The sequence below is a fragment of the Ambystoma mexicanum genome, chromosome 6q, assembly GCF_040938575.1.
Source record: "Ambystoma mexicanum isolate Mex_15411 chromosome 6q, UKY_AmexF1_1, whole genome shotgun sequence".
NCBI classification, from domain to species: Eukaryota; Metazoa; Chordata; class Amphibia; order Caudata; family Ambystomatidae; genus Ambystoma; species Ambystoma mexicanum.
In genome coordinates this window covers 1,051,259,129-1,051,275,589 of record NC_090937.1, presented here as the reverse complement: position 1 = coordinate 1,051,275,589, position 16,461 = coordinate 1,051,259,129, and positions in this window count along the sequence as shown.

Sequence of the window (16,461 nt, the reverse complement as noted above, 5' to 3'; positions counted from 1 at the left end):
GAAGTGAGTCTTGAACACCTGCATGTTTAACTAAGGACCAAACGGATCCATCACAAATGTATTGCTTGTCATCCAGTTTTTAAAAGGTTGTTTTAATTTATGCATCTCTCTCATGTAGGTCTAAATGTCACTACCTCTAAGTATCCTGATTCTATGACGCAGTTCTTTCTTTTTGTTCTGCATGGCAGCATCAAAAATGGGCACATGCTTAAGACTTGTGGGGAATACCCGCACGTGCCTACCTGTTTTCAACTCACATAGTAGTTTCTGCATAACTAGCATGTACAGCATGTAGGATTCATTAATTTGGTTACATTTAAATATAATAAATCAGTAATTTGTTCATTAAAATGGTTGGCCAAAGCAGTTCTCCATATCAATTGACAGTCCCTGGGCTGCACCTCTAGCAGTATGCTGTTTGTGGTATCCCCTCATGTTGCAATGTAACTGATAAATCCAGACTCAGAATGTAATGGTCACTCTCTACTACATCACATATTTCCAGCTTACGACAGTTAACATATAAATCCCTGGATACAAAGATATAGTCCAACGTGGAGGAGGACGTTTTGTTGTGCCATATATAATGTGGTGGACTCTCCGCTCACACATTCATTCAGCAGCTGCAAGTCCCAGGAGTCAATTTATTGTCGAATACAGTACCCACAATCTCTTGATCCCTGCTGGGTTTTCAGGCAACGTTTTCTCAGATAGCATTCTAAGTCCAAACACTTGCTATTAATGTCCCCAAAATCATGACATGGTTGCCACAGTCAGAAGACCATGTCAGTAATAGATCAGATAATGTAATTAAGAACAAATCTAAAACAGCCTTCTTGGAATTAAAATAAATATTTAACAATAAACAAGTTTGTGGGTTCCTCAATATTGCATCCCTCCAACTCAATTTATCCCTCGAAAGGTCTTGGCAATCGATTTCACATTTCTCCATAGATATCCCTATATTGTTTCTAACTGCACACAGAAGACCCCCAAAGAGTCTCCCCACAGGACCTCACTGGGCTTTCTCAAAACAGGTAGTGAAACCATAGACAAAAAGCCCCTAAATGCTCACACCAGAGAGAATACAACCCACTAGGGAAGAAAGACCCAAGTTGATCTCGTAAGGATAAGAAGTTTAATATCATGCTCAGATGAGAGCAACAGCAAAGAACTCTGCTGCTAAGAACATTCTGCCAAAAGAGGTACAAGCAGAAACATTTAAAGGTACACAGCATCATAGTGACCCAGCAACATACAGTAAACACCCACAGAGCTGATTGGATGGACCTATACAGGTACTGCCTTTATCCATATGGGATGGCAGTTTATTGGTCCCAGCCCAGTCTGTCTGCCTCCCATCACGTGGATGCTGAGGGGCTCATCTTCTTCTTACATTGAAGGTCAGAAGACACATTAATTATACTCCTAACATACATCTATTTATCACTCATACTGTGCACTTGGCAGGCCTTAAAACAGACACACAGGAGGTTCTGGGGCACTCTAACCTTCACCCACACATTTCACTCACTCCTCCGTGCCATCCCGCTCCAAGGTTTCTGCCCTCTTTTTGAACTATAATGTATCCCTCCCAGCACCTTGCAATACAAATCACACAATTGTCACTTTAACGATACACCCTGTCCGTCCTTTTCGAACATTTCAGGACTTGATACTTTGGGGTTTGTGTTCAAAGGCACCTGGTGTCATAGAATTTGGGAGTCTTAGGGTTTAGTTAGATATATGGCCTATAACTTGTGGTCACTTGGGAATGGGCCGAGTCATGCTTTGGCCAACATGAGATAACATGCACACCCAGCGCCGGTCGCTGATCCTGGCCTTGTAGGGCACATTCCTCTTGGATGCAAGACAAATACTTACAACACTTTCACGAACAATGAACAGTGTGGCGGGTGGGGGTGCGAACTTTCCTCATGGGAGGTCGAGCATGGCTGGAGCTGCAACCTTGTGGATTTGGGCCTAGTGCATATAATGCCCCATTTACCATGAAAACCTTCTCTTCTACCTAGGATTAATAATATCTACGCAATATAGTAATGCCACCCGCACCTTCGGCCACACCATATGATTACACTATAATTGGTTACATTATCATAGGGTCCTGCTGGATGGGAAGGCATCCCTTTCACTGTCCCTCCTCCCCCCGGGCTCATCACAGTGCCTCGAATGCATATCACCTTACTTTAAAGTGCCTGGCGGGGACAGGACTGGCCCCTTCCCAACACCATCAACAATAGACAAATCTTCTAGCCAGGTTTCTTGAAAACAAATAATGGAGTATTTCTCACCATAGAACCTGTCAAAACATGAAAACAACATGTGAGAAAAGCTTCTGGTAAATTTAAGTGCTGCGGCTTTATTCCTAACTGAAGCCACACCCTATAAGGTACTTACATTGGTGCTCCAATCAATACTTGAACTCTTTCAATGGATCCCAGTTGTCAAAATAAGTACCATACATGGTGAAGAGTCAGATTTTGTAACACTACTTCTTAATGGGTCAAACAGATTGTGTGCAGAATCACCTTGTTGCACAGGTCATGTTGGGGCGACTCACCACCAACATTGTTACACAGGGTTTGGAAAACATCATAGCCCAGTGATAGAAGCATGGCTGATTCTTCTAACAAGGCATTTATTGCCATGTTAGTGTTAAAATACAAACATACAAGATGAACATGGTCATCCCAAACAAATGCGACATGAGCAATTCTAGCCGATCTAATTAACCTCAATCTCGGGACATCATATAATAAAATGAAGACATAGGGTGTCATTCTGACTCTGGCGGTAAGGGGTTAATGGCACCAGTAAAGGTGCCAGAGCCGTCAACCCCTTACCGCCTCATTACGAGTTCTGCTTACGGGACCCGCTAAGGACACCTGGTTTTACCAGGCGGCCTTAGCTGGTCCCGCGAGCAGCCCAGTATGCTAACAAAGGGCCCGTTATTAACATCATCCCCATTCCCATTGAGCCCTGTGAGGGCTCGAATGGGAATGGGGATGTTCAGGGTATGGGTTCCTTGAATGAGGAATTACTGGGCCCTTTATGGTCGGAATGGCCTGGTAATTCCTCATTCAAGGAACCCGGACCCGGTACCCGGTAAGGGGGTAGCCATGCTGCTAATAGAGGCATGGTTACCTCCTACTTGGTAATGACCCCTATAGTATGCCTCATCATGATTTTTGTGGTAATCCTTAAATGCGCGGGGTAATGCTATTACCGCTGCATTGAAGGGTCCGCCAAATCACAGGTTTGGCAGGTTTTACCCCCAGCTCAGAACTGGGGGTAAATCTGCTGCGAATTTGACAATTTTCGGTGCTATTACTGCGTGCTAATACCGCTGGCGGTAGAACCACTGAAAATTCCCCATTGGGCCCAATGGGGAATTAGCATTCCGCCAAACCTGTGATCCGGCGCTAATAGAGACGGGGGGGTTGGTGGTAACGCTAATAGCCCCAGTGGTATTACTGCAGGGATACTGCCCAACTCGTGATGAGGCCTAGTGTCTGTTAAGCAGAATATAAGATTTAACTTTACATAAGCGTTCAAGGTATCAAATAAAATCTGAATCCTTTGCACTGTCACAAGGTCATTGATGCAATATTCTATAAGGCTCCCCAGCTTTCAGGCCCTCCAACTACCCTCATTTAACCCATAATCAACTAAACCACTTGGATCTTTAGGAAGATTTCTATCCACAAGAGAGGCGGAAACAAACTCACCCAGCGTTGGCATTAGCACAGTATGCACGTGGGGCTCAAGAAATGTAGTATCTAGCAAATCATTCCTCTTATGCATTTTAACAAAATTAAAAACTTCAATAAAATTTTGTTTAGACACTGTAGTGGATCGCAGATTTCCTTGCGCCTTAAAATCATCTATGATAATCTCATACAGTTTTACCAGAGAGGTCAGAGTAAAGTTTGAAGCGTGTAAAGCTGTCGCTGAATCATTAGTAACCACTACAGAAGCCGGAGAACGATTTCCAGTCTCACTTTGAGGCGAAGTGGTGAGGTAGCAAAAAACAGAGGGCTCAAATAGTTTTGAGGTTTCAGAAACATAAAGAAAGGGTGAGCGCGATAGCCTAGAGGCTGGCACATCAATATTTGGCATCTTAGTCTCCACAGGAACCCTCTGCCCTGGATCTTCGACATCGGCTTGAAAACATACAGCTGTCCCTGTCACAGAGTCCGGGGACATAGCAGGCAAGGAGTATGTCCCATAGGAAATCACATCAAGAATGGACCTTTCACTCACTATTTGTCCAGATAGGCTCCCTTCTACTAGATCTTGAACTTCTTGCGTGAGACTTGCGAGTCTGGCCGAATCATTGAGTATCAGGCTATTAATAGGCAACACTTCTTCAGTCGTAAGAAGTGGGAATGGCATAGTTAATGCCTGAGTTGGTGTGTTAGGCAGATGTATGCAGTACCATTTGGGAACACCACACATAATTAAGACTACAAGTGACAGTACAAATTTACCTTTGGTACAAGCCTGTATAACACAGTAAAGTGGTAGTGATGGCTGAGCAGCCAGACTTATGTCAACAGTAAAGTGAGCAGTATCAATAGTTTCACGAAGGACAGCAATTACTATGGTTCAAACAAACACTGACTCAAGGTTTCTGAGTAAAAGAATATACATTTATTTACACATCAGTTATAAAACATTTCACTATTATTAAGCAGTTGAGAAATTACAAACTTAATACACTACACCACACCACACCCCATAGATTTTGGACAAGTTAAGCTCAAAATGAAGTGTGAGCAAAATGGTACTACAGTAATTTCAAAGGGAGGGAAAGACAAACTTAGATAAAAATTTGAGCAGCACCAACAAGTAAGTAAGCTGGGCAATCTAGAAAAAGTTACTGCAGTGAGGAAATCAAATCAAGAGGCCTGGGCCAAATTCAATGGAGTCTTTGCAGAGGATCACACAGTTCAGAGTAGTTTGCGGTTAAGTCTTTGCCAAGAGTTCAGAACGAAGCTGGTCAGACGAAAAGTTACTTTAAAGAAGAGAGAAGGAGAAGCCTTCGGATTGGTAAAAGATTTCAAACACTTTTACCGTGGTTCGACGGAACGAACGGCTGGATTTGAACAGTACCTTAAATGGAGAAGAAGGCTGTAGCTGAGGCGGACATTCCTGGCAGGTCCTGCAGGCTCACGGTTCCTGAAGCGACTGTCAGACTGACAGGAAGTAGGAATACTGGAGGGTCCTGCACTGCCAAAGGAAGAATCCAGCATCAGAGCAAAGCAACAAAATAAAAGGATCGCTCCTTAAAATTCAAGCAGGGTCCGATCATCCTGGCTATCCGGTTCACTGTAGCTGTGCACAGCAAATTCGACCAGAGGAGGAAGGCCTGGCTTGCAGTTTGGCAAACTGGTTGATCCCACCAGCTCAAGGGGAGAAAATTCCTTGCAGATCTTCCCTGTCTTCGAAGTTTAGAGATTCAGACCATAAGCAGAGCTTCACCGGAGGTTTAGTCGTGGTAGAGGTCCTCTTCTGTCAGCTTCTCTTCGGTTCTCTCGATCCAGTGGCGACTCTGCCTTCTCAGTCCCAGAGACCTGCTTTTTATGCAGTTTTCCCCCATTCACACAGCCTGGCTGTCAATCACACAAAGTGTGCCAAGGAGACCCTGTGCAGGGAGTCTCAAACCCCTCCCTCAGATCCTGTCCCCCGAATCATTCAGGCACCTAAGGAGGGCTTTTGTGCAGAAGCCCGTCAAAGGACGGCAAACAAAGGAACCAAACCTGGTTTGGCGCACAGAGTAAAACACGAGAAAGTCTTTTACAAAAAGAAATGGCGAATAAACCCAGCCAGAAGCAAATAAAAGTAATTGTGGTCCAGCGGGTTTAAGTTCGAGGCTACTGAAATAGCCTAAAACAGTACCAAGGCTATCTAAATAGACTGCGGTAGGAAAAATAGGGTAGATACCTCTGCCACTAGCCAAATCTTAATGAAAAGGGAACTAAATAATGTTCCATGAGAAACAGACAAAAAGGGATAACTATTAACCCTTTCCAGAACTCGTACTGGGTCTGTGGTTTTAATAAAAGACTAATAAACTCAATGTCAACTTTACATGTTGTGGGAGACAGTAGTCAGTCCCAGAAAATGGAGTTTAAAGTCTGAAAAAGACAACCCTGAGCCACTGCACTGAAGGTGCTGTGTAACACACAGTAAAACGATGATGCCTATGGAATAGGTGAGGCTCCACAGTCTATGAACACAAAAATGTTAAACACACACAGCAAAACACATGTAAGAGTGGGAAAAAGGCTCAAACTCTTACCAGGTGAAAAAAATAAAACCTAGGAATCCAGAAAAGCTGCTGAGGGACTCAGTAGGTAAGGTGAAATTTCCCTAACATGGTGTTGCTCCTAATTGGGCATCAGGCATATTTTCCAAGTCAGTCATAGCTTTGCTGCACAAGGCATTCACATACATCGTATCAGCACATGAATTCACACAATGTGTTAGACTTAGATGGAAAAAAACCTTCAGTTATCCATCTTCCACGACCAACAGCGGACTGCAGAAGACTTTGCACTTTAATGCTGCACTCCATGCGTTGCGCTCCAAGCTGCAGGGCACTTTTGAAGTGTTCTAGTGCCTCTGTGAATAGGGTCCTTATCCAACACAGACCATAAAACAAAATTTACTTCAAAGAGAAGAGCAGCAGACTGGGCACTCTAACACCACACTCCATGAGTTTTTGTATAGTAATCTCTTTTTGTTCTACTTGCAAATGGTCTGTTTTATTAAAGTGTTTATACATTTATAGAACCGTGATTGGACATTCGCTTTATTTTGGACTGTGATACTGTGTTCTTTGGATCAACACTGGTTCGCCTTCACACCCCCTTTACTTGGCCCGCGTTACCACAAAAGGTAAAGGAGGTATATCTCTTGATTGTCCCTGTTTTACATTCATGATTCCATTGTGCTTTGGTTTGTAGAAGTTTGCGTTCTCGAGTATCGGGGGCCTCTGCAGCCCCTGCATTGCAGGGGCCCCTCCACACCAGGTCAGGGGATTCCCAGCCCCAATCTTCACCCATTATGGTGAAGGCTTGCAGCACGAGAAGGAAGCGCTAAGTAGGGTTTGCAGCTGACCCCTTCTCCTCTGGATTCCTGGCGGCCCATATGCAGGAACCATGAAGTACTCCCAGCTTCCTGGTTCTTGTTTATGAGCAACACGGAGGAGTCGAGATAGGCCAGGAGTGACAGACCAAAGCTGGAAAAACACGTAAGAAGACTTAAAAAAATGTGATGTGTATTTTGCATATGTAAAGTGCGTGTCAGATGTATATAAGTACTATGGGTCAGTGAGCGATGGGTGAATGAGTTGAAATGTGATGGTGTGTTTGAATGGTCCGGGTGGGTGGGTGACTGGGTGTGTGCATGTGTAGAGAATGCAGTCAGAGTAGATGCAAGAGAAGGTTTATGAGTCAGTGTCACGTGGGTGAATTAGTATGACTGTATAGTGTATTGCAATGTTCTGGATGGGCACAAGTCTGTGTGGAGAATGCAATGTGAGTGGACGCGAGATAAGGTGTATGGGTCAGTGAGTGGTGGGTGAATGAGTAGGAATTTGATAGTACGTTTTTGAATTTTCCGGGTTGGTGGGTGCATTCCTGTGTGGGTAATGCAGTGCAAGTGGACCTGAGCGATTTATAGGTGAGTGAATGGTGTGTGTGAGTAGGAATGTGAATGTGTGTGTATGTGCATGTATGTAAATGTTCTGGGTGGGTGAGTGCTAGTGTAAGTGTATGTGAGAGAAAGTATATGGGTGAGTGACTAGTGGAAGAATGGGTATGAATTTGATTGTATGTGTGAATGTTCTGGGTGGTTGGGTGCATGGCTCTGTGGTGAATGCAGTATGAAGGAATGTGAGAGGAAATGTATGGGTGGGTTAAATGGGATGCATGTGTGTGTGTGTGTGTGTAAGGCCGCTTTATTGACTTTGGATGTTTTACTGATATTTTCGGCAAAGCAAAGTTAATGTGTGTCATTAGCTGGCTAGACCGGTATTTTTGGTACAGCCAGTTTAGCCATTGCTTACTGTGGCATGACATTTATTGCTCGGCATCTTTGACAAAGCAAGCATGATAAGTAGTATTACCTAAACTAACCTCTTGGTGTAGCGGCCTGTATATTTCTTACTGTAGCATGCACTTTTATTAACCGAGCATCTATGATGAAGCAAGGATGATAAGTGTTCTTATGGGTTTAGACTGGCTTACTTTGGAACCAGTTTATATATGTTTTATTAGTGTGAAATGTCAGTTTAATGGCCAAACCAACAGGAGCATGTTCTTACATAGGTGTACTGGCATATATTGACAGAACCAGCTTTGGGCCTTGTGCCAGAAATGATACTATAAAAAACATCTCAAAGCGAACATGAGTATGTTTTTCTATGGGAATACTAGCACATGTTGGTGGAGCCAGCTGGAAATGTATGGGCACAGTCAGCATGAAAACGTTTTTATGGTGGTTTATATTCAAAGGACTGGCATAACAATGCATTGGAAAAAGTGCTTGTGCACTTTTGGTGACCTGCATCTATTGTACTTTTTTCCATGATCTACCCTACACCCTAAAAACCGACTGCAGACTGTCTCGCCATCTACCCAAATTTTCAAAGAAAAAGTGCTTTGTAATGCACCATTTTAGCCCATTATTTAAAACATTTTCTCATGGGAGGGGGAAGAATCCCCCTGACCCCACCAAATCCATTTTCATTAGTTTAAGCCCCCTCGCTATGCTCAGTCACAATCGTATATTTGTGGCAAATACTTACAACCACCAATAAAACAACTCTACACTAGGTGAAACATGCAGGCTTTGATTAAAAAACATATTTATTTCTGTCACTTGGAGTAGTGCATGCCTCTGCAGTGACATAATCATCATGGACATTGCACACACATGGTTCTCAGGGCCGGCCCGGGGTGTGGCATGCCTTATGCTTTGTTAAGGTGCTTGGGGTTGGGGGCACTCAGTATAGCTCGCAGGTGAGGCCCCAAATGTTGTGCTATGCCACTGATTGGGCTTGTCTCACCTTGAACATATTCAAATTTGATGTGAATGGTTGATAGGGGCTGCAAACTCGACCAGGACCCTGTTCTGGTGCAACACAGTTTAAGAAAATAAGCGTTGGACACATAGTCTCAGATGTAAGAGTACCATGGAGTAATCCACCCCTCCCCACTCAAACTCCTTCTAGGAAAGGGCTTTGTGGAAGCTTCATTCAAGGGCCGGTCATTGTGGGGGGGGGGTCACATGAATAACACACCTCCCACATAGAGCTCTAGAAATCGTACATGTATTGAGCTCCACTCTTGGGGGAAGTGCTGACCCCCACGCCTCACGCCTCGCCCTGTTAAAAAGGATTAAAGAAGAGTCATGTATCAAAGCATAGGACACTAAGATGTTATGTTCGGCTCTGGATTGTAGGGTACAAAATGTGGTTGCTTGTCACATAACTTATACATAAGTGCACACAGAGACAGATGGCCTCAGCTTACACTGAACAATACATTTCTTCTATCGCAGTAGTAGCTGACTCATAGGGCCTCATTACGAGTTTGGCGGCAGCCTCCAAACCGGGCTCCATTACTCGGTTCCTGCAATGGGGACTTACCGGGTCATTCCAAAATAGGAGGACCCGGTAAGTCCTCCTTGCAGGAACCATTCCCCATTCCCATTTGAGCCCCCATAGGGTGCAATGGGTATGTGTAGGGAGGTAACAACAGGCACATTAAAAGTGTCCCGTTGTTACCTCCCTCTTCCCCTCGCGGGACCTGGAAAAGACATCTGGTTTTACCAGACGTCTGATCCGGGTCCCGCAAAGAGAACCTCGTAATCGGCCCTAACGGAATGAAGGGGGCTGGACCCGTACCGGCCCCCTTCATTCCGTCAGCGCCAGGGTCGTAATAAGGCCCTTAGATACATTTATAACCAGGGAATTTTGTTGATACTAAATCCTGGTCAATTATTTAATTTTTACACCTTGCTCTTGCAGCATTTTGCTCCTGGGTAATCAGACAGCCCACACCACCCCAGGTCAGTGTGTTTTTGGCTTGTTTAACACATCAATGCCACAGATAACGAGTACGCCTGTGTCCATTGATGTATGGATGTTTCATACACTAGCTATAGCCTGTGTTAGAGATTGTGGTTACCCTATTACAAATACTGCATAGTACAGGCTCCACTTCGAATCTGGAAAAGGACATTCCACAAATGTGTGATCGTGGACAAATCTCGCCTCCCTCTGTGCCTCGGTGCTTACATCTGTCTAGAATGAGAGAACCTGGAAACACGGCTGTTAGACGCATCTAAAGGTTGTGTGCCATCACTTCCCGTGATGTCACTTAGGGGCAGGGTCAAATGACATTACTTCCTGTGATGTCATCGGTGGTCAATGGCCGTGCGATATCACTTCCGCTACCCCTGGCATTTTGGTGAAATGACATCCTTGCCCAAAATGTCCCCCTTGTTTTATCACCCAATCTTGTTGCTAGAGGCTTGACCAAGCTGCTTGGCAACATTATCTGTGCTAGACTTACTGAGTGAGAGAAGGCCAATAACATAATTTCGGTCATACACTTAGGCTGCAAAGAAAAGGTGGGTATGCCACTTACTTAAATGCCTTAACCTACAGTTATTCATGTAAAATATGTACATGACAAGGATGAACATGCATATTTAGCATTTATGGACCTCACTTCAGATTTTGATCAAAATTGTGATTAATGCTGCAGGAAATGGGTCTTCCATCTGCGAATTTGCGTATCCTGATTCATTTGCACTCTGATAAAATTTCTAAAAGAAGGCATGTGCGAACAGGCAACCTCTGGATATCAATGAAAATTAGGGAAGGGGTCCACCGAGGGTGTATTTTGGCAGCACTTTTATTTTAAAGATGATTTGCCAACTCACTTCGGAAACTCCCTTAACTCCGCCACATATATCTACCGCTGTTCATGCTGTCCTACTGCCTCATACTCTTCTTGCTTTGCGAAAGTTAGTGCCAGCTTGTAATCAATATACGATCAATCATGACTTGGTTATAATCTCAAGAAGAAATGTAGGGATATTTTAGTAAAAGAAATGTAGGTCGAACATGCACTATATCTGAATACTTGGGCCTAAGGTTTTAGTGGATCATTGGGCTATGTTGTTGGCGAAAATGAAACAAAGCTTTGGGGATCTAATTATATATATTTCAGAGATTTACAATTCGAAAATAATATGAATAGGAAGGTATAGAGCTGGGGCGTGGGGATATAAAAAGCAAAGGTATTACAAAGTGCAAGTAAAAAATAGTTTATTTGCAGACTGCAGGAAATTCCAATGTCTTCTTGTACTCATATTATACACAAATAAGTCAGACACCAATACCCATGTTATACCCATCTTCTCTAAGAAGTCACACTACCAGCTGCACCTCCTCAGAGGTATTTGTCCTTTCCTCTCCTTCCCCCAGAAGCTCACTGTGTCCAGAGCTCTGGTTATGTCCAGGCTGGTCTACTGCAACAGCCTCTTTCTTAAACTGCCTGCCTCTACTCTCCGCCCTCTGCAACTCATCCAAAACCGGACTGCAAGACTTGTCCTTGGCCTCAAGCCCAGAGATCGTATCTCTCCAGGACAGAAATCTCTGCACTGGCTCCCAGTGGCGGCGAGGATTAAGTTCAAAACCCTCTGCATTGTCCACAAGACCTTCTGGGGCCTGGGGCCGTAATACCTACAACTCTCTCTTCCTAAATATCTTCCTTCTCGAGCACTTCGCTCATCCACCTCCAACTCCCTCAGGGTGAGCCGCTTTTACAAGCAGCGAGTTGGTGGTAGATCTCTTTCTTCTGCTGGGGCCTCGCTCTGGAACAGCCTCCCTGCCTCTCTGAAACTTGAGGAGAACCATCTCTGGTTCCCAGAAGCACCTCAAGACCCTCCTCTTTGCTTCTGCTTTCTCTCTTCCTCTCCCCTGCTGATCTCCCATCTGAATCTGAGGCTGGTTACCTGGCTACCCTCTGTTCTCAGGACCAGTTCCCCTCCCCGCCAGTTGCACACCGCGCTGCCCCCCGGCAACCCTTGTACTCGGGGACTAGCACTTGAAACCTGATGTCTGCACTTAACCGTGCACTTGCCACCAGCTAGCCACACGTTTATTTATTATTTTTTGTCTCTATTTATTTTACTGTTATCCTATGTATTGCACTGCCCCCTCCCCTTTCCCACCGCACTTTTCTCCCTCCCACTTCCCCTGCACTTGCATTATCTCAATGTCACCTGGCCTAGTAGGATCGCTGTCTCTGTCTTCCCTCTGTTTTCCCTCCCTTGCCTAGTCATGCCTTGAAACACTTGTGAATAGGCGCGTTATAAATGCCATATCATATCATGCAGTTGACCAATTCGCGCAGGTACTTGGGGCAATTGATTGCACACATGTTTCACTTCAACCCCCACTAGCCACAAAATATATATATATATGATTAGACACAATTGGCACTCAATCAATGTGCAGGTCATCTGTGATGTGAAGGGGCACATCATGCATGTGAATGAAGACTTCCCTGGATGAAACCACAATAGCTAAATATTATGCCATGCCCCCATCTGCCAGGCACTGGCATCAGGAAACTTTGGCAAGAAGCGGCTCATTAGTGAGTATCAGCCAGCACATAGAACAAAACATACTGATCGGGTCAAAACCAATTCAAACCACTATAAAAAGACATACCATTTAAATATGTGAATATTGTCATATACATGGGACAGTGCCTATCACCATTCATGATGACACCTATCCTTAATCCCACCACCCAAGCTGAGGCTTGCTACAATGCAGCCCACATTGCCACCAGATCTATAGTGGAGCACACATTTGGAGTGCAGAAATCATGGTTCCGCTGCCTCGACAGTTCAGGTGTAGTATTGTTGTATGCACCACCTGTTGTTTGCAAAATGATATTGGCATGTTGCTTCTTGCATAATATAGCCACATGTTATGGCATACCAATAGAGGCGCATACGCATTTGCGTACGCAACCACTGGCACTACCATTATCCTTACCAGGCCGAAGGGTGAGGGCAAAGCACATACACAATGAGCTTGTCCAGATATACTTCACATGAATTACATCCTGTGTGAAAGGCACACACCATAGCCGCATCCCTGATGTCCTTTAATGATGAAACATGGCAACTACTGTTGGGCCACAAACATGTGGTGTGAGCCTCATACTCAACCAATCACACATCTCCTCCATCCACATCCTTCACATAAAATGCAGAAAACACAGGCAAACTCATTTGTATTTCATATTGCTTTTTCAAAGTCATTCTCAGAAAAATACAAATACAGATAGCAGGGTCACTCGGCCTCACAGACTAACAAAGAAGTAAAATGGACATGGCTCATTGAACATTGTCAAACAAACAGCCTGCCACATCCTCCCACATCCACCTACTTACATTACCTGTTACTGGCTCATCAACCCTCAATACGTAAACCACAATTGACAAATTGTCTCGCTGATAATTATCATGATCCTCCTGAATGCCTCCTCACCTATAAAGTAACCCTTAACTTGCGTGGGTCTATGAACAGCAACAACCTCATTCTACCATGAATAGCAAACAACAACCTTCGCCCAACTATTATGACAATTGGCGGTGGGCCGCTCCACAGTAAATACTATGAGGAGATACTACTACCCTGGAACCCCTACACCTATCAACAGCAATGCCAACTCAACACTACTGAGGATTTGGAGTGGTCCTTGTGGGTGCTTGTACTTTGAGGGGGATGATTGGGTACGGAGTGGTGAGTATTTGGGGTGCACCTTGTGTGTCGTAGTCCTTTGAGGGAGATGCGTGGGTTTGGGGATATGTGTGTGGTGTGTTGCTTGGTGGTCATACAGAGAGTAGGATGCGTGGGTGTAGGTGCACTTTGCATGTGGGGTACTAAGATTGGTGGGTGTACAGGGAGTGGGAATAGTGGGTGGTGTCGGTGCACTTTGCATATGGGGTGCTCAGAGTGGTGGGTGTACAGGGAGATGAAATAGTGAGAGTAGGTGCACCTTTTATGTGGGGGCACTGCTCCGCCCCTTTAAAGGGAGTAGGAATAGTGGGAGTAGGAGCACTCTGCATTTGGTCAGCACAGATATGTGACACTCATGGGACTGTTAATGGTTGGTATGTGTTGATACACTTGTGTACAGGCACATTATAAATGACTTATCATATCATATGGATGCAAGTAATGTTGAGTAATCGCCATGCAATTTGTGATATGTTTGCTGCATCTAGTGACACACTTCAAATTGTGCGCAAAACAGTCTATTTCAGTGGGTCCTTGCACTGGGGGTGTGTTGTGGGCATGTCAGGTGTAAACATGCTATCTTTGCACTGTGGGTCCCTGCCTGCACTTATTTCTGTAAATCGCCTTCTCACACAATGCATTTGTACCATGCAATCCTAGCGCAAGTGCTGGAACTTTTGTGTGCAATTCGCATGTTTTTCTGTAAATCCTGCCCACTACGTTTACAGAATCCTTGTATATTTTATACTTTGGGAAAGTTTATATTCTATTTTTTTGGGCATGTGGGAAATATGTAAAACAGCTGTTTGTCTGTTCTTAGGAATTTGTGTAAAAAACAATTTTCCATGATGAGATAAGCACATATTTGTATTAGTTAATCTGTTGTATTTTATATTGCTTGTCTTGATGAACAGTTAAGATTTTATTATAATCATGAATGAAAATGTCAACGTTTATATACAGACCTTACATGAATGTGCCATGTCCCCATGTGTTGGATCATGAATTGTTCACAACATATATATTCTTGTATTGGGAATGGGAACACTGAAGCACTGGCAGTGTTGTTAACGGTGACGGTGCTACAGTGAGAAACCTGCCGGTAGGAGCCTGAACTACCGGCAGATCAGGACTGTCGTGTGTTCACTGCCCCTACTGGCAGACTCAGAGTTATCCGTTCGGGAAAAGGTGCTGGTAACGTTGTTACTGGCACTTTTATTTTCGGACCTGCTCACTTGTAATGAGGCACTAGAACACCAGATGAGCCCCCTCACTTGAAAGGTGGCATGTGAGAGGGATGCACCGTGCAAGAAGAGACAATAGTGATGTTGTTCAGCTGATTATGACAAGTTCAATACAAGTTTATGATCAGATGTAAGGGATAACGTGTCTAGATGATGGCAAGTCATATGAACAAAAGGTATTCTGCAAGTCACTGAGAGACAAGGAGTTGATCTCATTCCTTTTTTTAATGTAGTAATGTAACTGTTCCCGAAATATTGGCAACATGGACATATCACATTTTCTTTGAATTGGTACATATGTGGTGAAAAGGTGTGACTAGTATCAATATATATTTAAATATGTTCCCTGTAGCACATCTTTGCTTTCTTCTTTAGCTCAAAGAAACGGATGCACTCTTCTGAACTGAATGCATCATTTTAAACATTGTTATCTCAACAAGCAACCAACAATCATACCGTGTAAGGTAAGTGTTAAACACATATTGGTTACACTCTTCTTTGAGAAGGTCCTTTGGTATCTCAGCAGTGCCTTTTCAACCACTCCCCTGAACCTTCTCCAGATGCATAGGGATCACCAGGCGCAGAAGGACTTCCTCCACTTGAACTGCTTGCTTCTAACGGGTATTATAATGGTAGATGTTCACATTTTATAGTCATTTTGCATTTCTACCGAGGCAGGTGCTTCTTTTGTTGCATTTTCTAGCACAAAATGAAACCATTTTATTTTCTTGCACACCACTAGAATGCCTTGTTTAAGCCAAGCCTCATGGAAGGTCTTCACATTGGCACGTATCAGCGTATCACATGCATCTCCTCAGCAGCCACAATGTTAAATATGTTGTTGAGTTCCAGTTGTTTGTGATGTGCCCCCAAATGTTGCCTAGTGTAGTACTTTTGTTTTTGGTATTTGTGAGTTTTGATCCCTTCCATTCTTCCATTGTCTGGTGGATGTGTTTTGAAGGGTTCTTGGTGGGATGAGGCCTATTTCGACCCCTACCACACTTGTTAGTGGTGTAGTCACTTCCTCTACTGGCATATTGTTAAGAGCATGCACACCCTTGACTTCCACTACACTCCCATCATCATCGACCAATTGGAGCAACAGCACGTATCCCTATTCACTTTCCATCATCACACTGTGCACAATTTCAGGTGTATCCACCGGAAGGTTATTACTAATATAGTTTACAACTTTCTCCTGACCTATAAGGAGACATAATTGAGCAAAGAGTGGCCTGAGTATCTCAACACATATGTAGGCATTAGTTCTCAACACATACTGTGCATTTTGATTGCTTAAATGGCCCCAATACAGTGCACATGACATTTTCCTTTTAATGTATGTATTTCCCCTCG